The 26,811-nt window shown below is 40.1% G+C and overlaps 2 non-coding genes across 2 annotated transcripts; both read left to right on the top strand.

Moving 5' to 3' along the window:
• The first annotated feature begins 268 nt into the window (after positions 1 to 268).
• On the top strand, positions 269 to 459 carry LOC142447395 (U2 spliceosomal RNA). The gene has a single exon (XR_012784123.1). It is a non-coding gene; the product is annotated as a U2 spliceosomal RNA (small nuclear RNA).
• A 23,804-nt stretch (positions 460 to 24,263) lies between these two features.
• Positions 24,264 to 24,368, top strand: LOC142447525 (U6 spliceosomal RNA). The gene has a single exon (XR_012784221.1). It is a non-coding gene; the product is annotated as a U6 spliceosomal RNA (small nuclear RNA).
• The last annotated feature ends 2,443 nt before the right edge of the window (positions 24,369 to 26,811 follow it).

The following is a 26,811-nucleotide window of genomic DNA, read 5'->3' as shown; positions in this document are numbered from 1 at the left end:
CTCCATCACATGGTGTTCTAAGAGGTGAAATGGACTCCAAGGTGCCTAGTGGAAACAACCGCCCTTTCTGCATAATCATTCCCACACCCACCTTCCTCTCAAAACCCAGGTCTAGGCGCAAATGTCACACTTCTCGATCACTTTTTCTGCCATTGCTCCCTGTTCCCATGGTCAATATCTGCACCGGCTGTATCCCTTTCTGAAATGATTTCACTGGTTGAGTGGTTCACTTGCTTCTAATATGTCCTCCCCAGCTAGAGCACAGGCTCCCACTCTTGCTTCCTCCTGGCTAAAATCGAGTTCAGTATCTATTATCCTCAGTTTAACATAGGATATGTGCTTTATCTGAGGACAATGGATTAAACGGATTTTTGAACTTGGGAGATGGAACGGGCGCTTGCTTTGTCCACTCCACGTATCGACCTGGTATTGTAGTGCCTCCAGGAACATAAGCTCTAAAGAACAGTTTTTGACTATTTCCTGCCGAATATGCAGAGCCTGGAATGGTGTCTGACACACGTTGGGCACTCAACAAGGTTGCATAAGAACTTACTTGTAATTCATTTACAGCATCACAAGGAAGAGACATTATTGACTGTTCTTTCAACCTAACTCAATGTGGCAGTTTCCTTTGTCAATTTTGAGGATTAAGAGTGTAGGGGTGGAGTTTAGGCTGTCAATCAGGATATAGACATCAGGATATAGTCATCAGGATATAGGCATCTGTGGGGACATGGCCTTCCCCTAAGGATTCTGGGAATTCCAGTATTTCCTCCTTGGAGTTGGGAGACATTTCTCTCTCTGCTCACTTCCTGTGAGACATCCCTGAGGAGAAGCCACATGGACTAACCCTGATGCAGCCAGAACCTTGGACTTGGAGAAACCATGTGGAGATCCCTGCCAGCAGTGAGATGCTTACAATGCCTCTGGATCCAAAGACTTTCTATCCATTGGCCTGTGGTCATCCTACATTGGCATCATTGCATGTGTTTCTTGAGTCTGAAGAGGACTTTATAGATTGGTATTGGACATATGGGCTAATATTGGACTTATGGGCTTGGACTGGACTGGGTTGGGATGGTTTCCAAATGTACAATTACTCTTTATATAAAACTCTCTCATACACATATGAGTCTCTATGGATTTGTTTCTCTAGTCTACCTGGACTAACACACTCAATAATTGCTTCCTTTATTAAATACCAACAATTTATATAAGAACAACAAGGGTGCTTCATGTGAACCACTCACACTGTGGATCCCAGAGCAAAGCATCCAGATTCTGCTTCCGGCTGCTAATTGCAGGTCACTGAGGCTTAGGGGAATGGTAACATCTATCCTCATATTCAAGGATATGGGTGAATGCTTTGGTTTTTTTTAGGTGTTGTTCTATTATGGTTGAAACATATTTTTGCAAATCATTTTATTGGGGGCTCAACCAACTCTTATCACAATCCATACATATATCCATTGTGTTAAGCACATTTGTAAATATGTTGCCATCGTCATTTTCAAAGCATTTTCTTTCTACCTGAGCCCTTGGTAACAGCTCCTCATTTTGACCCCTCTCCAATTCTATGAGGCTGTCGAATAGCCACACCTTCTCATAATCAGAAATGGAGAAACATGGATTCACAGGGTTTTTTAAGATGTAGTTTAAGATGAATCAAAGTTTCATTTTCACTGGACTCTTTGCTGATGCCGTCCCATCTCCTCTGCTATTACAACAGCCTGAGAAGGAGCTCTGCCCATAAATTATGCAGCTGGGCTTTAAATATCCAGTCTCAGTCTTTTCCTGACTCACCCCCTCCCCCCGGCCCAAGGAGAGAGGCTCTGCTGCTCTCCTGAAGTACCCGTGGTTTCTGCTGTCAGGCTTTTTCCCTCACTAGAAAATAAAAAAATATATATCCAAAATTCAATTATCTTGCTTTTATTCTCAAATAAGTGAAGTGCAAATATAAGTGATGTCTCTTTCTGTTCTCCCAATGCTGGGGACGCTTGTTATTTGCAGGGTTGATTTTTCAAATAGAAGAATAAATCATCCCCTTTCTATTGGCAGGATCTTTCTCCTTTTGTCCCAAACTCTCCCTGGGTCAGAATCTGTCAGCTTTGCTAGGTTAGAGGGTGAGCACTGCTCGGTGTTCAGTCCCAGTATGGACTCTCTAGACCCCTTTGTTCCTGAAAGCACCTGGACTGATATGGGCAGAGCTAGCCTTTGCTGAAGGCGCAGTGTGCAGCATGTGGGACACACAGTCTCCTTGATGCTAACAAGGACTCAGCAAAGCAGGACTATTTATTGCTCCTTACTCATATGTAGAAACGTCAAGGCTCAAATCTGATCAAATTAGAGCAAGGTCCGCTAGTATCTAGGATTTACACTCTCCAGCTCACTATGCTGCTTCACAAGCCATGAGCCAACTTTTAACCTAACAGAACATGTTAATCGTCTCCAGGAACACACACACACACACACACACACACACACAATCTTGTTTGTCCTAGTACTCTGCTTTTGCAAACTTCTCTGCACGTGCCTGAGTAGTTGTTCACCACCACAAGAATGATGCCACAATTCTTACAAGCATGACCATTCTGAACTCAAACCCACGACCATCCAGTCAGTTCTGACTCATAGCAACCTTCTTCTTTTACCTGATTACCTTCGAGAAGGTCAGGGGCAACAGCATGGCCATTCTATAAAATCTTCCATGCGAGTATCTTTACGGATAGAGGTTGCATGTATTTGTGCATCTAGTCATATGCTACATCTTCATTTGTTTTGTTTTTTAAAACCTGGCATTATGCTTTACACCTTTCTCTACCCCTTGTTGTTCTTGCTTACCTACTGCCTTTACTAAAGCAGACAGATGAAAAGGTATTTATACCACCAATCTGGATACGTGACCTAAATCCACTGAGATCACAGTATGTAGAAGAGATTATAAAGGTTTTGCTGTTCTGGGATTATGCTATGTTATTTGAATAAACCAAAATGAAAACCAAGTCTACTTGAGTAGGTTCTGATCCATAGTGGTCCTCGACAGGGGTTCTGGGATGGTGACACAGGGCCACACAGCCCCATATTTCTCCTAAGCTTTATGGGTGGGGTGAACCGCTCACTGCCAGACACTTATTCTTCCAAATCAAACAAGAGACTTGTACTGTTCCTCCTGTGTAAATCACGGATTAAAGAGGTAAAATGATTTCCCCACACCACATGGTTAATTTCTGGAATCATAAAAGTAACTTTCTTCTGCCTCAGGGCTCATACCAGTAACCACGGTGACTGCCCAAGAATTACTTGAAAATAATGAGGCTACATGCTAAATATAGCAAGTGTATCAATAGTACTTTCATTAGTCCCAATGGCCTTCTCTCCCAATCCCCACTGACTTGACGACTAGACAATGGGACAGGGACACCTGGAAGCTCTCAGCTGACTCTTTCTCTAGGGATACCCACAGCCACATCTCTCAAGATTGCAACCCCTTTACCGAGCAGCCTCCATTTAAAGACGAGCCCATGCAGACCCCTTTGATCCTTCCCAGAAAATTCTGATGAGTCATCTCGACTTCAGATTCCCTGCAGTCTGAGGCCTCCGCCCAGCACTACCTCCCTCGCTCTTTCACAGGCATTGATCTCAAGACCCTGCACTTGAACCATAAATCTCAATGTCAGAGTCTGTTTGCAGAGGAGCTTAAGCCAGTGATGGGGAAGGGACTTGAACAGTTCAAGAAGTATTGGAAGCATCGCATTATTCAAAGCAATAAAACAAAACTTTATTAGGCATTCATGTTAATTCTAAAGTATAAAGAGATGTCAGGTAAATTTTGATGTGTATTAATTCAACGCTGTTAGGTAAACACTAAGAATACCAGCACTTACTCTCAAAGGTATGTCCATGCCAGAATAGGAAGCAAAATTCCAGGGCCTGGAAGCCAAAACAAAAGAATTCTAACCCCTGTCCTAATTCACTACATAACCTTGGGAAGCTTCTTCAATTTCTCTGAGCCTCAAACTGATTTACCTAGATGACATCCTTAGATGAGAGGACTTTAATAGTGTCTTCCAACTCTGTATACTGCTTTTAGTCCATGTTGCGGATTGAATTACATCCCTCAAAAGAGATATGGTGAAGTCCTCAGCCCTGTACTTCAAAGGGATAAATCAACAAGCAAGAATGCCAAGCTCTTTGCTGAGTCGATTCTGACTCAAAGCTACCCAAGGAAATGTAAACCAACCATGTAGTGCCTATCATCACTGCTTTAAGAACACAAAATCATATTTGCCATATCTGCTTAATATGTTTAATGTATTCACTCCTTTAAAATAAAGTAAAAGGTGAAAAATTACTAAATATACGTAATTACTTAGACTCCTTGTCTAATATTTTCCTGAGGAGCAAATTCCAAAAATACAGAATCATCATCGTTAAAGAGGAATGAATGAAAGGTACTTGCTATGCTTTATCTTTTGTTTTAATTACTCAAATATTTTGCATCAGAAAAAGGAAAAGGATGGATTTTAACTATCCCTGAAACCCTGTCCCACAGTGTTTTAATCTGTTAACCCGGTGACGAACACACTGACAGAGAGAGCACATTGACCTTTGCTCTGGGCTTCCCCAGTCCGCCAGGTACTAATCAACACAGAGACTGAGCAGCTAGCTGTTTGCCCCCTCTGGGGAAAGACCATGTTTATTCCAAGATGCTAACACAGTTTTTGGCATCCAAAAGATGTTTGTTAAGATTTGTTCTGATATATTGATAAATGAAATCCATGTGACTCATGTTTCCTTACGTTGTGGGCTTCTATAATGGTGTTCTTAAGGTTCTGGGGTTTGTTAATCCCCCTTGAAAATCCAGTGAAAAACAAAGGCTGTCTCCCAAGAATATGCACATCTGCACACACCTTCAGAAAGGAAAGAATAACCCGGGGGCCGGGGGGCACAGTTCTGGACTAATAAACCTGAGCCAAACACCAGAACCAAGTATCTATTATTTCTTGATGGAAAACCTAGGAAATCAGTTTGTACTACCAGAGGTTTCTATTTGGTCTTTATTTTAAGATATACATTATTGGTGAGATTTTTCAATAATTAGATGAGCATTTTTACAGAACCTGTGTGTACTTAGGAATTGTGGTGAAACACACACAGAGGAACAGAAAGTTGAACATGAAGCCAAGCAGTAGGAGAAATGTAACTGGTGGATGTAATTACATACCTGAGTGAATTTTGAAATATACTTTAAATGAGATTTTTCAAGTCGATGGAAACCATTGAAATATGCTCTCTTATTTTAGAACCCAATGATCTTAATGACTTAGTGAAACAGAGGGATATTATTTGTATGAAGAAATAATATTTTGTACATTTATATACAGTCATACATCACTTAACATGATACATTCTACAAAATGGGGTATTGTGTGATCTGGACATTGTGTAGCCATCATATCAGTCTGCTCTTTCTTTAGTATCTTGAGCAAGGTACATGCACCAACAGTGACTGCTGGAGAGCTAAAAGCACTTTTTCCTCAATCCATATTATTAGCAATTTCTTCTCATCTGACATAGGGACCCTGTTCACATATTTGATAACATCACCACTCTCAATGAAGCTGATTCTCTAAGACCTTGGAGTTTTTTCCCTTGTTTCTGAGGACCATCATCATAACCATCGAGTATCATGTGCTTAAATATCCTTCTCTGATATTAAATAGCATTCCCTGATTTTCCACCTTCATGTTGCTTAATAACCTTTTATTTCACTTCCAAATTGATTTTTTTTACTTTGCTTTTTGCTGCTTTTTCACAAGAACTATTTTTCTGGATTTTTGAGTTATGATATACTTCATGCAACATTTTCTAAAGAAAATCACACAGAGAGGTAATGATACAATACTCAAAAGATGTGCATAACACAAGATTGAGAGCTACTGTGTGTGAATTAAAGCATATACCATCGAACAGTAAACTCTTTAGCTAGGTAGCATAGGTCAGTATATATGCAAGCCAGTAATATAAGCATTTATTAAAAGTATCAAGCTGTATGTATTATAGGTTTACATGTACCATCACAAAGCCCTAGTGGTGTACTGGTTATGCTGTTTGTCTGAGATCCTCATGAGCAGCAGTTCAAAACCACCAGCATCTCCAAGGGAGAAATAAAGGGTTTCCTATTCCCATAAAGAGTTACAGTCTGGAAGCTCACAGAGGCAGCTCTGCACTGTCCTACAAGCTCACTATGAGTCGACATCAACTCAATAGCAATGAGATTTTCTTTTGATTTTTAGGGACCATCATATGTGTGTGTGTGTGTGTGTGTGTATATTTGTGTCATTGTTCAATGCCATCCCATTATATGTTGGTTATATATGTACCATGATATGCCTTCCTGGAAATGCAATGCAATAGCTTTTTACCCTAGAAACAAGATCCATGGGAATATAAAGGAAGCTATTGTATTTGCTATTTCTCATTCTCTGATCAGGATTTCTGAACTCTATTATATTTATGGGACCATGAACATATATGCAGTTGGATGTTGCCAAAATGACCATTATACAAATAACTGTGTGCATGTAAACATAGGAACCCTGGCAGCGAAGTGGTTAAATACTTGGTTGTTAAGCAGCTGCACTGTACATCTTCGGCAATGGTTTACAGACTTGGAAACTCTAGGTAGATGTTCTGCTTTGTTCTATAGGGTGCCTGTGAGCCTGACTCAACTGAGTGGTAATGGTTTATATTATTTATATAAAGAAGCTTCAAAAAATATGTGCAAGTTTTCCATTATCTTTAAATTCAATCTGTCCACACACTTATTGAAACCCCCGTATGTGCATGTATGTTTGTATTTAATTAAGATAAAAATTTAGATGAAATCAGATTTTTAACATGGACTTTTAGCATAACAAGAAAAAGACAGGTTGCTTTCAAATGGTTTTTCTTCAGAAGTGGACATCTATTTGGGATAATTGTTGTTAGCTGCCACTGAATGAGCCATCCACTAATTGACCTCATACATATGGGATAGAACTGCTGTTATCTACAGGGATTTCTTCTGTCAGTTTTTCAATGTGGATCATCAGACATTTTTCCTAATCCTTCCTTGTCCACAAATCCCACTGAAACGTGTTCAGCGTCATAACAACACAGACACCTGACCAGAAGGTGGGGGCTACCTTTGAGGAGCACTGGTCCTACTCTTTCCTCTGTTCACTTCTACCTCCTTAGTCTAAACTCTTACCGAAAGCTTTTTATCTGCTTGGGCTCTCGAAGGATATTGTCTACTTGTCCTACAGTGCTCATATCTTGAGTTCAGGAGCAGTGTGATCAGTATCATCCTCCCCAGTGCCATTAGACATAAAATATCCACTCCTCTAGCTTTCAGGTAAACAGATAATTCACCACCCCCTCTCTTGTTTCTGAACAAATGCCTGCTGATCTTCTTCATTCATGGCACCCTTTCTCTATACAGCCATCCTGACACCATCCTGATGATTAGGGTGCTCCCTTGGATGATCTGTGGAGGAATCTGACTTCTCAGTTCCTTGAATGACTCAACTTCAATAGCTTCCCTTGTATTCCTCTTCAGCTACACACTCTCTTCACTATGGTCTTTACTTCTTCTACTCCTCAGCACAACCTTAAATCTTGACTTATGACACCCCAGTCTTGAAATGCTCCTGAAGCTTCAGGAGTTCTTCCAACTCACTGCACTAAACATTACTGAAACTCCTTAACATTTTCCCTCAAGCCCCTCCAACTTCCAATTTTCTAACAAGATTATACCTCAGGTACTACCACTTTCTTACACATGCCCTCAACCCCTTCACGCAGGCTCTTAAATCACATCTACAACACAACCCAGGTCTGCACTTGCACACAAACTGTGGAATGATGCTATGAAAACCACACAACCATTCAAATTTTCCAGAGTGAATGAGAAAGCCAAGTGTCATCAAGTCAACTCCCTCATGATCTTTCCATGGGTGTCAGAGCAGAACTGTGTGGGAATCAAACACTGAGGGAGACATGACAAGCACTACATGCCCTAACTTACAACAGACGGACTCTGAAAAGCAAACTACTGACACCAAGGGAAACATGACTACATTCCCTAACGTAGAACAGGGAATCTGGAAAGCTAGTATTCCACGTTAGGAAAGCCACCACGTTGGTAAGTTAGAGATAAAATCCAAGTACATTATGCTGCTTTAAATATCATTTGCATAAAATTTCCCCTAATAGCTAGGCTGCCTTAAAGTGAGCACATGGTTGATTCTATCTCCTTATAGAAGCAGGCATTCTTTGGTTATAACCTCCCATCTCTCCTAGCCCCCATCTCCACTCACATCCTCCCCCAGGGCAGGTATTAGGTTTCCTCACCTGTGAGCTCAGGGACTATATTGTGACATATGTAACTAATGAATATGCATGTCTTGTGGCTATCTATAAATATCCCAAGATAGTAAAGATGTCCTATCTCACCTCTCTCTTCTCCCACTTCCATGTGGACTAACAAGAGGGGTTGAGGTGAGCATGCTACTATGAAATGTGTCTGACTCCTTTATTTTACTCTCTCTCCTATCTTCTATGACTTTTCTATAACCTTTATATATTATCACAGTACAATTGCACCTACAGAATGGTTATAGGCTGATTTCTTCTGATAGAATTATGCTACCTAGGGTTTTTAATATTTTAATTTTCAAAGTAGATCATCAAGAATTTCTTTTTTTTTTTGTTCATTTTTGTTTTGTTTTTAGTTAGTTCAAGGATCATTTGTTGGCCTTAGGAGTGTTTTCCAGTCCAGTCTATTGGGGCACCACGCCCTGGCCCCAAAGTCCACCTTCAGCATTCCCTGGGGACCTTGCCATTCCATTCTCTTGCTGTTCTGCTGCACTCCCCCAGTGCTTTGAGGGGATTTCAATGACCAACTTTTCAATTAACAGCCAACAACGTTAACTGTACCACTCAGGGACTGTGTGGTAGTTATGTTTATTGTGCCAACCTGGCCAATAGGAATATGTGTGATTAATCAGTCACAGTTGGACTGATTGGAGGGCAAAGAGATAAACAAGGCCTACCCATTTCTCTCTTGTTCTCTTGTGATCAGACCAGTGTACTGCTGCTTTAGCTAGCTCTCTACCTCAACCTGTGTGCTACACCACCTGTGGGTCAAGCCAACCCGTGGATCCTGTCACTAGAGCTTTTGACTCCTTCAAATCCTGCTTCACCATGCTGCTGGTGGATACAATGCTTGTGCTTGAGGCTTATGGATTCTGTTGCCTTGCATTGCTGGAGTTCGATATCCCCTCAGGGCCTGATTCGCTAAGTTCCCGAGCTACTGACTGGTTTTGACCCTCCTTGCTGTTTCCTGCCTGCAGGCAGACTCTGCCTGCCTTGCTCAAGGAAGGACTCCACTATCTGCTTCCTTGACCTTCGACCTGACAGCTCATGTGAGTTGAAGGACTTCTGGTATGGTAACTGTTCCATAAAAGTGAGTTGAACTGAGCCCTCTGTACTGCTGTGTGGACTAATTAGCTGTTGTATTATTCCTTCTCACTTTATAAACCTACGTGTGTGTGTGTGTGTGTTCTGATCTTATTTCTCTGAAGAACCCTGCCTAACACAGACTGCATAGTCAAAGATACCAACCTTTTTTGAATGACCCCCCAACTGCATATCATTTCTCCTTCTTAATGAAGTTCTTCCTAACTTTCCCCACTGACAAATATCTTCACCCTAACACCTATCTCCTTGCAATGCAACTACTTTTTATAGAAATTCAAGTAGAAAGCACCAACCATCTATCTAGTCAATCTCCTATAAACCTAGACAAGCAATGACCTCATTTGGTGGAAAGAAGTTGGGTCTTGCAATGTCATATGCTAGACTCAAGACCTGATCTGTTGCTTGTTTTGTGTGAGTTCCCTAATAACTTTGAACTGTACAAAGGCCATGGGTAAGGCTGACCTCCTAGGATCCCTGAAAGGATTAAATTCAATGAGGCAACATAGTAAACTGCCAATCACATATCCTTACCAAACATCTCCATCTAGCCCCTGCCCCAAATGAATCCACGGGCTAATACAGTAGATAGAACAAAACATACTAGCCCACAGGCTCATGTGGAAAACATGGGAGAAGTGCATCATGAGGTAGGAACACACACTATAGCAACTCCAAGATGGGCACAATACAGTCTGTCTGGAGACGTTTCAGGCGGGTATCACAGGTGGGTGTTTGGGTATAGAATTTCACTTTTCATATCCTGAAACAATCAAGTATTCACAGTCCATTTGTTTTGCTTGGAGGGTAAATCCAAGAAAAAGACCAAAAGGCTGAGTTCTAAGTTTTACAGAAAATTTTTATATAACGGATTTCAGTGAATCTCAGCATATTTTTCTCAAATAAAGCAATTAAGGCCGTTTATTATTCTGGGGAAAAAGCACTCCTGACACAAATGTTAGGCCCTCTCTGATCCTGAGAGTGTCCCCACAGTATTCCAGCCTGCTGGTAATTTGTGAGAAAGAAATGCATTGGTGGCAAACTCATTTATGAAGCATCCTTTCTGTCTGAGCGAGGCTAGTACTCTTCTTTACGAAACACTCGCAAAGCATGGCCAGAGTTTCTAAAGTGTGGGATACAAGCTCTCTATCTTTACTTGTCTGGCTTCTTTAGAGAGAGACAGAGAGAGAGAGCCTGCCTACCAGTTGCTGAATCTTTCTGACTTATGAAGAAGTCATGTGTGGAGTATCACTGTGTCCCATAGGGTTTGCGGTGGCTGATTTTTCATGAGTGGATCGCCAAGCCTTTCTTCTGAGGTGCTCTGGGCGGACGTGAACTTCCAGGCTTTTGATTAGCAGCTGGGTGATTTGTTTGTACCATCCACGAGCAACCATCAATATGGACATTTCTATTTCACAACTTCAAATACCTGTTAGCAAAGGAATTCTCCATTGTATGATAATTCTGCCTTACAAATCTAGCTAAACCAGAGCATGTACATGGGTACAGATAAGAGCTGGAAGCACAGGGAAACCAGGGCAGATAAACCCCTCAGGGCTGATATTGAGAGTAGTGATACCAGAAGGGTAAGGAGAAAGTGAGGGTAGAAAAGGGGAACCGACAACAATGATCTATATATAACCCCCTCCCAGTGGGGCAGAAAGCAGAAAAATGAGTAAAGAAAAAATCTGTCAGTGTAAGGCATGAAAAAATAATAATAAATTTATAAATTATCAAGAGTTCATGAGGGAGGGAGTGTGAGGGACGGAGGGGGCAAAATGAGGAGCTGATACCAAGGACTGAAGTAGAGAGAAAACGTGAGAATGATGATGGCAACAAATGTTCAAATGGGCTTGACACAATGGATGGATGGATGGATGGTGATAACAGTTGTACGAGTCCCCAATAAAATGATTTTTTTAAAAAAGAAAATCTTACTTAAGCCTCAGAAAAACTTAATTCAATCTATTGTTTTTAAATTTAGAATTAAGACCCTGACAGAAGTAAAGCAATAAAAAGAGGACACACATTGTTTGGCCCAAAATTTGATGGCAACATGTTTGGTGAATGACAGTGAAGATGCTGCCTGAATTGTGGAGCAAACTTGTTGGATTGATAGGAATTCAACAAGTTACTCCTATTCTCATCTCCCCCTGGCACTTGCTCCCGATGTGGACTCTTCTGCAGAATACACTTCCAGAGAATGGGAGCTGCTGGGCGATGCAAAGGTTGTTCGTTCAATTTACTTACACCTCGACACGGTGGCCTGGTGCGGTGGTGGGCTACAAGTTGAACTGCTAGCAGCCAATCCAGTGGTGGAGACCCATTAGTCTGTCCACCAGAGAAAGATGAGGCTTTCTAGTCCAGTAGAGAGTTCCAGTCTTGGAAACTCACAGTGGCTGTTCTTCCCTGTCCTCTAGAGTCACTATGAGTCAGCATCTACTCATTGGCAGTAAGTAGTAAGACATAACTTCTGATCTCTTTCTCCCTTGATATAAGCACTGCATTCAAAACTATCCTCTTATAAATACACAGGCAATCCACTTCATCCTGATGGCCCCATTAGGGGAGCTTGAGAACTTCTGCTCTGCTCTTGTGACATCAATTTGCCTTGCAATGTTTTGTCTTGGAAATGTGCCAAGTCACAGGTTGCATAGGGCAATCCCCATGAACTGGCAAGCTAAGGCGTTCTGAAGGATCCCTGGCTTTGTTTACTCCTTGAGTCCACATAAGCACATAAGGGTAGTGGCTGGTCTCCTACCCACTGCCATCATCATTCTTTTATGAAATATACCCTGAAAGCTTCCCTCTTTTGAAGCTATAGTTTTTGCCATATTGCAAAATAAATTGGATTTTGTCTTTCATCATCTTGAGAGGGTAGTGACTGGTTAGCCCAGTTTGACATAGAATAAGCCTATACTTTTCTATACTGGTTACCACTGGGACCCTCATGGACCGAGACATGGTTATTTCTGGTTCGAACTGACACCACAGGTATAAGAACCTTTGGCAATATTTGGAAATCCTGTACACCTCTATCCAAAGGACCATCACAGCTTCTTCTACGAGAGACCTGAATTTCTCTCCAAGTACTTCAACCCACTGTTCCCAGGCAGTGGCTCAAAGTTTCAAGATTCTTCAGACTTGCTTATAAAAAAGGTTCCAAGTGAGTAGCAAACTTCAGACCAGAGTGAGAAAAAAGGGGTTGAACAGAAAAAAATGAGTTTATTGAAGGGAATACTTTGGAAAAATCTCCACGGGGCCCTTAAATAAAACCAAATCCACTGCCACCACGTCCGTGCCACTCCTAGCAACACTAGAGGACAGGGTAGAACTGCCGGTGGGGGGTCAGGCTGACTAGAGAAACAAATCCAGTGACATTCCTACCTGTGTAAGAGCGAGTTTTACATCAAGAAGTCATTGCATATCAGGAAACCCCTCAGCCCAGCGCCAATTCAAGTCCATGAGTCTGAGACTAGTCCATAAGTCCCTCTTCAGGCTCACACATGCAATGATGCAGAATGCAGGAAGAGCATAGGCCGGTGGGTGAAAATCTTGTGGATCCAATGGTGGTGGAAGCATCACAGACTCATAGGTCCCAGTGTGGCTCACCACAGAAAAGTGAAGGCAGAGAGAGAGGGGAGGGGGAAAAAGTCACACCCACAAGGAGGTCCCATCAGGCTGTGACCTGATAGACAGGCTAGGCTTCACATTTACACTTTTATATCTTCAAGTTGACATGAAATTATCTTACTACCACACTGCCCTTGGGAGTTTCTGAGACCATAAGGACAGGAGCAGAAAGCCCATTTTTTCTCTGTAGTTGGTTACAAACTGCTCACCTTGTAGTTAGCAGCCCACCTGGTAACCACTGTACCATGAGGGCTTGTCTGAAAGGTCTGACATTTTATTTGACTCTTGGTGAACTTCCCAACATTGGCTGGCTTTCTGGCAGGGTTTCTGCTCTTGACTCATTCTCTGTAGGGTACCTCCTCTTTCTAGGAATGTATGTCCTTGCACCCCTGCACCCCAGACTTCATGCCGTGTTCTTGTCTCCAGACCCAAACCCAAGGCTCTATTCAGTCATTGTGGGCATATTATGAACACACTCTCTTTGTCCACCCAACACTGTCTCTGTTTTGTTCTATGGATAAGGAAAGGTGTCTTTTTTGTCCTCCACCTTCTTTTGTGTAGGTGAGGTATGTGCGGTGATGTGTTTCCACCTCTCCTTTGTCTTAAGATTCCTACCATCTTCACTTTTTTCCCCTTGGCCATTCCTATTTAGTGAACACCATCTAGTGGGACTAACTTTAATTGTTCACCAGAGAATTGCTTAGTTTTTAATATAAACACTCCCCTTCCCGGGTGCTCCTTGTGTCATAAGCAAACTCACTCTCTCTGCTTGTCTCCCTGCAAGACGGTCCTGTTGACAAGCCACAGGGAGATTCTCTGATGGAGCCAGAGCTCTGGACCTGGAGGAGCCACGTGGAGACCCACATCAGCCCTGAGATGCTTCCACCACCACTGGGTCCACAAGAATTTCCACCCACTGACCTGGGATCTTCCTGCAATCGACATATTGTACGTGTTGCATGGGTCTGAAGAGGAATTTAAAGACTAGTATCGGACATATGGGCTAATATCAGATTTATGGACTTCATCTGGGCTGGGCTAGGATGTTTTCTCAATATAAATTGCTCTTTTATATAAAGCTCTTTCTTATACATATGAGTGTCTATGAATATATTTCTCTAGAGAAATATCGAGGGGGAGGAGAAAAAAGGAAAGGAAAAAGAGATTGGAAGGGAAAGAGGAAGGAGAAAGGGAGGGAAGGGAGGGAAAAGAGGAGAAAGGGAGGAAGAGAGAGGGAAAGGGTAAATCCCATTCAGTTAGGTTATACTCAGACACAGAATTGCCACACAATTGATCAGACAGCAACTAGTTAATGATATCTTCATATGCTTTCAGCTCTGCAAAGACCTCTGAGAACAAGAATCACAAATGCTCCTGAAAACACACACACTCAACCGACCAGGTGAACACACACAGATGGAGAGATGGAAACGGATAACAGATTTCCCTCCCAGATCATTGCAAGTGCTCCCCTTCCGTATTGTGCATATATTTTGGCCTTTTCTTTTTTTCCCTTGACTTTCAAAACATTTTACACATACAAGGATAGATACAATGTTTCGTATTTTAGTCATATTTAACTTAAGTATGAGAAATCATCTTTTTCCTTGCATGACTCTTCCATGACTGGCTGCTGAGAGCGACTCGTGTGAATCTGACACACAGGAACAATTGTCGTAGTTACTGGGCGGGCTCCTAAACGTTTTAGTATATGGCAAGCTGATGAGTTAAGTGGGTTTCCTTTCTATTTTCCTTTAGTTTATCCAATAGTTAAGGGACATTTGTGATTCTTAGTCTCGGAGATCTTTGCGGAGCTAAAAGCACATGAAGCCTATCATTAACTAGTATGAAGATCTCATTAACTAGTTACTATCAGGTCAATTGCATGGCAATGCATACATATGACTCCAAGCCACTGCCTAGAGGAGGACGCGGAATATAATCCTACTTTGAACAAGGAGCCTCGGTAGTACAGTGTTTAAGAGCTTAACTGCTAACTGAAAGGCGCCTGCTTAGAACCCACTAGTGTCTTGATAAAAGAGATGTTGATTTGCTTCCATAAACGTTACACCCTTGGAAAACCTGTGGGCGGTTCTGTCCTGTCAGGTCTCTATGAGTTAGAATTTACTCAACGGCAATAAGCAACCCAGAAGAAACAGCATAAGCAGGAGCCATCCCTGCAAGGGAGAAAAAAAAGCTTTTATATGTATTTTTGAGGCATTCCAAATCAATAAAATTTTCCTCTGTGGCCAAACTGAAATTCGGCTCTTTGTTTGAAAATTAAGCAGGAAGCTTTTTTTGTCTAGATGCTCATTGTATTGATTTGGAAAGTATTTTAGAGATTGGGGGCCACTCCTCATCTATAGTTAATTGAAGTAAGGTTTTAAGCGGGGTTTGTTCGGTTACACTTTTCTAATTAGGTCAATAAACAAACATACTAGACAAATGCTCTCTCTCCAAGCTAGTGCTGGCTGTGCATCTAAAGCTCTCCCAGAGACCCACACTTTAATTAGATTCGGTAGGGGGTCTAGACATTTTCATTGTCTTTAGAAGTTTTGGTATCCCAATTCAGATAGGACTTTACCAAAGTGTAATATTGTGTGCCTCAAAAATGCATATAAAAGTTTTTTTTTCTTTGTCACATAGACAATATCCTTTCTAAATCTTAGTTTGGTACTTTACAAATCTTTGTTTTCAAAATTCATGAAATTCTGCCCTACTTTTCATATTACTGCTGAGTAGAATGAATATTAGCAATGACCTCAATGTGTAATTAGGGACAGATTCCATCGCTTTCCAAAGAGCTATTCACCATATAAAACAAATAACAAACTTATTGCTGTTGAATAAATTCTAACTCCTAGAGAACCAGCAGAACAGGGTAGAGCTGCCCATAGACTTTTCCAAGGCTGTAATGTTTATGGAAGCAAATTAATACAACTTTCTTTCATCAAGACACTAGTGGATTTAAACCACGCACCTTTCAATTAACAGTCAAGTTCATAACCACTGTGCCACCTAGGCGCCTTATTCAATATAGGATTATATTCCCCACACTCCTATACTCACTGATATGGAGTCAATTTTAACTCATAGAGAGCCTGTAAGACAGGGTAGAACTGGCCCCATGGGTTTTGGAGACTGTAACTCTTAACAGGAGTAGAAAGTCTCAGCTTTCTCTCAAGGAGTGGCTCGTGGTTTCGTACTGCCGACCCTGTGGTTAGGAATCCAGTGCATAAGCACTACAACACTTAGGCCCCCATTCATCATACATCCCTATAAATTGACACAGGAAAAATAATTATTGGTGGGACAATATATCCACAGCATAATCAACATGTATATGACTAGAAATAAGTATGTATTGTTAACAGTATGGACTTATCATTACTTAAGTAACTGCTGATGTTGTTTCATAGTTGAATATTCTATTTTCTACAGTGAATATGAATTACTGACATATCTATAATTAGCATAATTAAAACTAAATAAAATGATATAAATTTGAAGATGGAAATCCTTTCCTATGATAGAGAACTGCTACTCACTCCAGAGCTCAGAAGACCTGGAATGTAACTCATCACGGCAGGAATTGCTGAAATTAGAGTCCTGTTGACTGATAGGGCCCTCGAGACCCAACTCTACTCCTCTCATGGAGAGGAAGCCAAAGTCTTGCTCTAAACATAGATGCTCATCAGTGAAGCCAGCGGGTTTCCTGACTCACATTTGAACAGCTTCCACACGCAGTACAGCCTTCATGAGAACTGCTCCCTTAAGCCAGTCAGCTTTGTGCCTCACATGCAGACACTTTAACAGATGCAGAATAATGTACAATTCCAGAGCTACTCACAAATCAAAGGGCAGAACTCTTCAAGGTTCCAGTCTGACCCTCGTTTAGTCAGGCCCAAATGTCTTTTTCATGTGAGTCATGGTCACAATGAAACCCAACTGTAAGATTGCCACTCCCCGCTTCCACCTTAAGCAGCCCTTTGCCTGGCTTGTCTGGTTATTTGAGACCTATTTCTGTAATGTCTATCTAACCTCTCATCATTTCACAGGGTGATAGATGCCTAACTACACAGGGATTTGTGACAGTCAAATTGTTTAAAAGAGGGAGCGAGACAAAGAAGGACAATGTTAAGGTGCTATAGCAGAGCTAGTTGTAGTTATTAATTTAATGTAGTGTAATCTTCAGAATCAAGTATTGATTCTGCCTATGCATAAGACTCAAAAGCCCCAACTGGTTTATGATTCCAATCCAAAAGTATGAAGCCCAATTTCACTGAAGCAATTCCAACTCAGAGCTATCCTGCAGGACAGAGTTTGGAGGGAACCAAGATTCCATCCATAGCTCTAAAGATTTACAGAAGCAGACAGCTGTGTCCTCATGATGTCATGGGCCCATGAATGGAGAGACCTACTAAATCATACATCATAAAGTCCTCTTAGCTAAAGACAATTCCATATGAAGATGTATTTGAAAAATACAAGCATTGATTAAACATATTCCTAAGAAGACACCATGGTGCATCCTCCCCAACTCTCTAAGCACTGCTAAGCCTGAATTCATAATAACTGCATTCCACCAATTTAATATTGAAATGGATATCTCCACCAGAGAACTTTGCCTTAAACTAGTTAATCCTCTGGATACTAATTCACTTTTACTCAGATGTAGAGATCTCTAACAGTAGTCGTTGACTCAACTCGCAATATGATGAATGACCAATTTGGACTGGGGGGAATGGGGAGGTCTTCTGAATGTAGGCCAGGCTTCGTTTGGTGGGCTCGTCCATTGGGGTTTGCCTGGAATGACAGAGATGACTACCAAATCCTCTTCCTTGTGCCCTCCCATCCTCCAGCAGAATGGCCCAGGCCTGTTCCCATGCCCCAGGAGCACTGGGAGAAAGTTGAAAGGCTACTTGAGAACTACATTTGGAACTGCTGTATGGCCATATTCAAAATATTCTGTTTGTCAAAGCACATCTGTGGTGGTTATAAAAGTTTCGATTTGAGAGGAATATGAGTGAAGGGGTGGAGTCTAGTTTGTCAATCGAATCCATAGCCAATGAGGCTGCTGTGTGGCCATGGCCTTCTCCTGAGAATTCTGGGAAATCTGACATAGCAGCTGACAAGACACATGGACCCACCCTGATGCCGCGACCCCTGCCAGAGCTGAGATGTTTCCAATGACACTGGATACAGACTTTCTACCCAATAGCCTATGATCTTCTATATTCGACATCATTACATGTGTTTCCTGAGTCTGAAGAGGACTCTGTATACATAGATATCAGACATATAGACTTGATCTGGACTGGGCGGGGATGTTTTCTCCATGTTCAATTCTTCTTGTATACAAATCTCTTTCTTATACACATATGTGTGTCCATGGATTTGTTTCTCTAGTCTATCCACATCATGGTACCTTGGGAGTGGGGTACTGGAGAAACAAATCATAAAGATGGAGAGTAGACGTTTGTTTGACTTCTGCCTCATGGTGGTGTTCCTTCTTTGGCTAGCCAGAGTCAGATATATCCTTGCAGTTGACTGAGTTCTTTTCTCTAAAGAATATAGGAAGTTAAAGCTCTGATTATTTTGTTTGGTTGTAGTCGTTGGTTATTCCTGTGTAGAATGGTAAAATTAATGTTTTTCATGTATATTTTGAGCTCAGGAATAGAAATTGCCATTTGAATTTCTTAGAAATGAGGCTCTGTATCTTAATGATAGGATCTACAAAGAATTGTAGCTGAGTTTCAAACATTCCTTCTACATAAGGAGAGGCTGTTTTCTTTATATTTTCCGTAGTCTAAAGAAGCAGGAAACGTGAGAAAAAAAAAAGGAGAGGGGGACATGGCAAGGCATTAGAAGTATTGATAAATTGTTTAAGATTTTGAATGGAAAAATTATCATCTGATATGTAAATCTCCCCCTAATCCGTGCTGCTTTTTAAGGGGCTGAAGTATGAAGGGTAAACAAGTGAACAACGCATGGTATTGAGTACCAGAACGGGAATTTAGGTTTGGCAGAACTTAGTCATGATTCTACACCACCCAACTCAAAGAGCAATTTTCCAAGAAATCATTTCTATTCTCAAACCAAATAATCAAGTGTTTTCCTTTGAGTTTCCATAACAATGGGGATCCTCCTGATCATGTTTTCTAGTTGGATCTTCAAGTCTCAATTGTAGGTCTCCTGAGGGTGAGCACCACACCCCGCCAATCCCCACGCCACTTGAAGCTTCAAGCACAGCAAGCACTGAGGAATCTTTTTGCTAGATTTTAAGATATTTATAACTGAGTTTCTTCTAGAGTTTCTTCTAATATCACATTTCTAGCAGACTTATTCAACAATGTATAAAAATAATTTGGAACTTTTCCCCTTTATTTTCTTGATGTAACCTGATATAATTTAACTATCATTGGAATGATTTCCTTTTGAAAGTATGAGATAACTCCTCTCTGAAATTAGCCTTTATATGGAAAGAGTCTTTAATATCTTTCTTACTATTGTGCTTTCATCTATTAATGTATGTATTCAATTTTCCTGTCTCTACTGGGATTGTTTTGGTAATTTATATGGGCGTAGACAATCATCTCTCCTTCAGGCTTTCAAACTGATGGCATAATTCTGAGGACGCCATCTCCAATGACTTATTATCACCCCTGTGTCTGGGGTGATTTCAATTTATAATTTCTTATTTGGGGTATTTGTACATTCCCTTTTCATCTCTCTATTCTAAAGTTAATTAGCTAATATCTCTCACTTTTATTATTTTTCCAGTAGAATCAGACTTTGCATTTAAATATTTACTCCACCAGGCTTTAATTTTTATGCAACTTTTCGGTGTTTAAAAAGTAAGCATGTGAATACAAAATATTAAACTATGATGAACATTGAATATAAATGTGCAACATTTTAGTATGCATAATATATAAGATTAAATATATATGAATGTATATATATTAAGTTAAAGACAAGTCAGTATCACTCAAGCCAAAGACAAGAACGATGCCAAATAACCAGCACCCCCAGATGTGAATCTTCCTCATTTCAATATCATCCTTCCTGTAAACACTCTCCTGACTCTTATGGCAATCATTTCTTGCTTTTTTAAAAAAATAATTTGACTACAGGTATGCTCACCATGGACGCTGAATTTAGCTTTGTCTATTTTAGAGTTTTATATACATAGAATCATTTATTTTGCATGCTTAGATTCTATCATGTACCTGTGTGAAACAGATTAGTATTGATGGTGCTTTTTGAGTCATATGGTATGAATGCACCATTGCTTATTTATTTTTACTACCTTTTGTCGACATTAGAATAATTTCCTTTTTTTCCACTAATACAAACAGTGCTGTCAAGTATACCCCTCTCTTTCCTGTGAATACATAAACCTAGGCCTAGCTTCTTAACCTCTGGTCTATGGATAGAACTTGAATGGGAAAAAATTTCATCTTTATTTCCAATTTCATTTTCTTTAACTTCTAACTGAAGTTCAGTATTTCTATTGATTCCATATTTTAAATAGAGAAAAACATAAAGCCTATAACTACATTTGTCATAGATAATTTTTATCATTTTCACTAATTTTTATCTTTCTCTACATACAAAAGACATATATTTTAAATCATATTATAATCATAAATATATGCAAGTATTATTTATGCTCATTGATACTTGTAAATAATGGCAGTTATTAGGCCTACCACTATATGTTGATATTTACTACCTTAATAAAAATAGACACTTTTACCATAACACAAATATTTAATACTTGCTACTATATACTGATACAGTTGTTTCCCTTCATAAATCCTATGTATTGTAGTTTTAATTTAAATAATTTTGAACGCTATTCTTAGCGCTGCATAGCCTTAACCCAAGAAGCTCTGGGGTCACAGTGGTGAGACCTTGGCTATGAACTGAATAGCCAATCCCACCCATCTCTCCACTGGAGACACAGCAGCAGTCGACTTCCTCAAGACTAGAGCCTAGAAAACCCTCTGTGATGAGTTGGAGGAGACCCTAGGGTGGTGGGTTGGGTTTGTTGATGTCGTTATCTTGAGTTGGTGGGAGAAGCAGGGAGCTTACTCCGCAAGGCTAGCGTTTCTACCATCGGAAGCACGACTGTTGGCTGTGGCCCAGGAAAACAAATATGGCAAATCATGCTGGCTTTTCAAGGTCTCTGCAAAAATGAGCGATACATTTTGCTTTGGCTGGCATTTCATTAGTCAAAGCAACTGCCATGGGCACCCCTAAGTTAAAGGTGTAGAAGCTAGAATTCTACTCAGTGTCTAGAAAGAAGGAAAATATTAAAATACTGGTAAACAGTACAGATGCCCCTCAGAGTACACCCCTATTTAACTTTGTATATAATGTCCAACCATTTTTACACTAGTTTACTAATTTACCTTTCCAATAGCGTGGTATAAAAGTCCCCTTGCTCCATACATCCTCAAAACTGGCCTTTATGAGTCTTTGTTATTCTACCTTTGACGATTGCTTTAGATGTTATGCTCCTGAATTACTCATAAAGCCAGCTCTTTCATATGATTAGGGCCCATTTGAATGTTCTGCCTTTGAAGATGGCTTTTCAGATATCCTGCCCATGTTAAATTTGCCTTTGTCTTTTCCATTATTTTTTCCTCCTATTTAGTTAGCTTAATGCTGTTTGTTTGTTTGCTTGCTTTTCTGCTCTTTTGATATATCTTGTATATCTGTCTCTCTGTTTTTCATTCTTTATTTTAGAAATAGCATTGCTTCATTAATTTTTTTAATTCGGTATGACAAGTTTCATATGTTCCATGAAGATATCCATCAGGTAAATGTGTTTTATTTGCAAAGTGTTTCCAATTCCTTCGCTCTTCCTTTTCTTTTTTCTTTCTTTCTTTCTTTTTTTTTTTGGTCTCTTCATGTATCTATTGGTTGGTCATAATTCTATTAACAGTATTATTTGTGTAAGACATATTTGGGGTCCTATTTTTAATTTTTGCTCATATCCGAAGGCCAAAAATTATAGTAGGGTTGGAGGAAAGTAAAAGAAAATAGAGGAAAGAACTGGAAGGCAAAGGACATTTTATAGAGATCTAAACACAGGCATGTATAGATGTAAATGCATTTATATACAATGACAGTAGAATAGAATTATATTTATTTATAAAGTATTACAGTAGTGGATGGGCATTGGCCTCCACTCAAGTACCCCCTCAACACAAGAACAATTTGACCTACTAGCACACAACTCTGTGATGTTAACCTTCTCTGATATGATTGCTGAAGACAAAATGGGTGCATAAGCAAATGTGGTGAAGAAAGCTGATGGTGCTGAGCTATCAAAAGAAATAGCATCTAGGCTCTTAAAGAATTAAAGATAAACAAGTGGTTATCTATCTGAGAAGCTACAACGCCCACATGGAAGAAGCACACCAGTCTATATGATCATGAGGTGTCAATGGGATCATGTATCAGGCATCAAAGACCCAAAACAAAACAAACAAAAGATAGCAATGAGAATGAGGGGGAGGGCAGAGTGGAGACCCAAAACCCATCAGTAGTCAATCAGACACCCTCTGTCAGAATGGCCACAAGGAAGAGAAGAGCCAGTCAGGGTGCAGTATAGCACCAATAAAACACACAACCTTCCTCTAGTTCTTTAATGATACACACACACACACACACACACACACACACACACACTACCATGGTCCCAATTTTATCTTGCAAATCTGGCTAGACCAGAACATGTACACTGGTACAGATAAGAGCTAGCAATACAGGGAAACCAGAACAGATAAACCCCTCAGGACCAATAAGGGGAGCAAAAATACTAGAGTGGTAAGTGGAGGGGGGAATAAGGGAGAACCAATCACAATGATCAACATATGGCCCCCATCCCAGGAGGATGGACAGCAGAAAAGTGGGTGAAATTCGACAGCAGTCAGTGTAAGACAGAGGGGAAAAGAAGAAGAATTGATAAATTATCATGGGGCAGGAGGGAGCGAGGCTAGAGGAGGGAGTGGGGGAAATGAGGGGCTGATGCCAGGAATTCAAGTAGAAAGAAAACATTTTGGAAAAGATGATGACAACATATGTACAGATATGTTTGGCACAATGGTCATAAGAATGGATTGTGATTAGCGCTGTAAGAGCCCCCGATAAAATAAAATAAAATAAAAACTAAAAGAATAATGCTTGATAAAGTAGAGACCATGGAAAAGAGAAAGGCCCTCAACAAGATGGATGGACACAGTAGCTACACCTATGAGCCCTAACACAAGAACAATTGTGAGGATGGCACAGGACCAGTAGGTGAGATTTTCCTTCTGTAGTACATAGATTTACTATGTACTGAAACTGACTCAATGCCACTTAACAACAACAACAACCATTCTTCCTAGATCAACTATAAGCCCACAATTAGAAAAGCTCCCACTGGTTTTCAGAAATTCTTGTGCAACAGAGTTTGTATAGGTCAATGACAATATTTAGTCTTAACTCTTTCTAGCAGCCATGATTGTCCCCTAAGACCTATTTGCATTGTGAATAATTCTGTGGAAAATTGCCTCATTAGCCAACATATTCTTGCAAAAAAATTCAGCTGCTCGGACGTCATACCACTAGAGCTTGAGGGAGAGCCATGCTACAGATTACACACCATTGTTGCCAATATGGAATCGCTAGTTTCATGCTTTGTGTCACGGTACATACGTAAGAAAGTGTTCACATTAAAGAAAAGTTTCCAGATTCTACCTCAAGCTTTGAATCTGCCACATTCCTATTATTCGGGATTGGTTTGTCAATCTGCAGTGCAAAATGTCACCAATAATGGGGTATGTGTTTCTATTTCTATTGCTGTTTCTCTAGATTTCCTTACAACTCCAAAATGAAGAACTATGAAGTATCCATTTTAAACCGTAATTTTCAAATCATAAGTCCATCTGAGGTTAACGAAAAATGACATTCATAAGGAGAAGCAATAAAAATGAAGATACAATAATGACCAGTTAAGAGTCTGTGGCAGTAATCTGTCCATCAAGAATCATGACCTGTGGAGCAGGAAGGTGACATATAACAGTATTTGAAATGAACAGAAATAGTGTGGTGTGCTTACTTCGGCAACACATAAAGTAAAATTAGATCCCACAGAGATGGTTAGCATGGCCCCTGTGCAAGGATGACATCAAATCTGTGAAATACTCCATATTAGAAAGAAAGAAGGAAGTGTGGGCCAATTTAAGATGGGCCTTGAAGAACAGAAAGAGAAAAAACATTCTGGCATTTTTAGGATATTACAAACATTCTGAGTTTTTTCCCTTAGATAGTATTCAAATCAGAAAATAGATTATATTTCAATTTTTAATTTCCTCGAAAGCATGTGCTCACTACTTGTCAGTCGGTTTGTTGTACTATGGTGGCTTGTATGTCGCTGAGATGCTGGAAGCTTTGTCACTGGTATTTCAAATGCCAGCAGGGTCCCCCAGAGTGAACAGGCTTCAGCAGAGCATCCAGACTAAGAAGAGACTACAAAGAAGGAACAGGCTGTCCACACTGGAGGAATTCACCCATGAAAACTTTATGGATAGCCTCAAAACATTGTCAGGTACTGGAAACCTCATGTGAAGAAGTAGAAGACTGTAAGACACATGCCAGAAGATGAGCCACTCAGGTCAGATGACACTCAAAATATCACTGAGGAAGTAGAGTGGCCATAGTGCTGCAGATGGAGTACAACTGTGAGGGTAAAGGCGTCAGGACCTTTATTACATGATGGGGGCACTACTCGAAAAGAAAGCAATTCATCATCAGAACTTGGAATGTACACGGTATGAATCTAGGAAAAGTGAAAGTTGTAACACCTGAAAAAAAGATGGACTTTCTGGAATTAGTAAGCTGAAATGGACTTGTAGCAGTCATTTTGAATCAGAATACCCTATGGTTACTATGCTGGGAATGATAGATGCAAGAGCAATAGTGTCACATTCATCAGCAAAATGGACATTTCAAGATCGATCTTGGAGCACAATGCTGTCTGTGATAGGATCACACCTATCCATTTCAAAGGAATACACTGAATACAACTATTATTCAAATTTGTACCCCAAATACTCAAGCTAGCGATACAGAAATTGAGGAATTCCTCCACTGTCTTTAGTCTGAAATTGATCAAACATGCGGTCAAGATGCATAATTATTGGTGATTAGCATGTGAGAGCTGGAAACAAAGAGGAAGGGGTAGTAGCTAGACAGTATGGTCTTGGTGACAGAAAAGAAGCTGGAGGTCACAAGATGGGATTTTGCAAGACCAATGATTTCTTCATAACAAAACCCTTTACAACACAAACTGCTAGTATGCACATGGGCATCTCTAAATGGGTTACACAGAAATAAAATGGACTACATCTGTGGGAAGAGACGATGAGAAAGGTCATTATCAGCGGCTAAAAGAGCCTAGGGGTCAATGGTAGAACAGACTACCAATTGCTCATATGTAAGTTCAAACTGAAGATTCAGACTATTTTAAGACAGCCAAAATATGACCTTGAGTGCATTCTACCCGAATTTACAGAACACCCCCAGCACAGATTTAATGAACTGGACACTCCTGACAGAAGCCCTGATGACATCATAACCCTCATACAGGCAGCAGGAGAAGGTCATTAAAAAGACAGGAAAGAAATAAAAACTCAACATGGATGTCAGAAGAGACTATGAAATTTTCCCTTACTTTCTGAGTGGCTAAGAAATGAAGTGAAAAGTTGAATACAGAATATTAAAGGGAAACTCAAGAAGACAAAGTAGAATATAGTGAAATATGCAAACACCTAGAGTTAGAAAACCAAAAAGGAATAACTGGCTCAGCATTTCTTAAACTGAAAGAACTCAAAAAAAAAAAAAAAAAAGAAAGAAATTCAAGCCAGGAATTGCGATATTGCAAGGGTCTATGAGCAAAATATCAAATGATACAGTAAGTATCAAAAGAATATGGAAAGAGAAACAGAGTCTTTGTACCAAAAAGAACTACTCCATATTTAACTATTTCAAGAGGTAGCAAGCATTCTGTTCGAGTTCTGGTTCTCCTTGGAAATGGTCACTGTGCCAGCTGTGTGCGCTCCGTGTTAGGAGAAGAAGCCTCATGTGGCTAGTCGCTGGAATGCCACCCCAATTAATAGTGACTGATAGAATAACAAAACAAGTTTTTATAGGTTATCAACCAATAAATGATATAAAATAGAATCACACACACACACACAAATAGTCAAGTAATCCAAAAGATGGTAAAAAATAAATAGGGGGAAAGGGACAAAGAACACAAGAATTAAATAAAACAAATAGCAAGATCAAAGTTTTAGCCTTAACTATATCCATAATCAAATTTTATGCAAGTTATCTAAATACCCAATTAAACGTCAACGATTGCCAGGCTGTATTGAAAAACAAGACCCAATGGTAAGCTGCTTCAAAGAGGTATATTTAAATAGAAAGACACAAGCAGGTGAAAATTGAAAGCAGAGAAAAAAATCCACCAGGTTAACACTAATCAAAAGATGGCAAGAGTGTTTGTATTAATATCAAAGTAGATTTTAGAACAAAGAATATTGCCAGGGATAAACAAGGTCATTTGTTAATGATAAAATAATTTATCAATCACAA

Source organism: Tenrec ecaudatus, chromosome 4, assembly GCF_050624435.1.
Source record: "Tenrec ecaudatus isolate mTenEca1 chromosome 4, mTenEca1.hap1, whole genome shotgun sequence".
In the NCBI taxonomy this organism is placed as follows: domain Eukaryota; kingdom Metazoa; phylum Chordata; class Mammalia; order Afrosoricida; family Tenrecidae; genus Tenrec; species Tenrec ecaudatus.
Note: the sequence above shows the minus strand (reverse complement) of the source record. Positions and strands in the feature narration are given on the sequence as shown.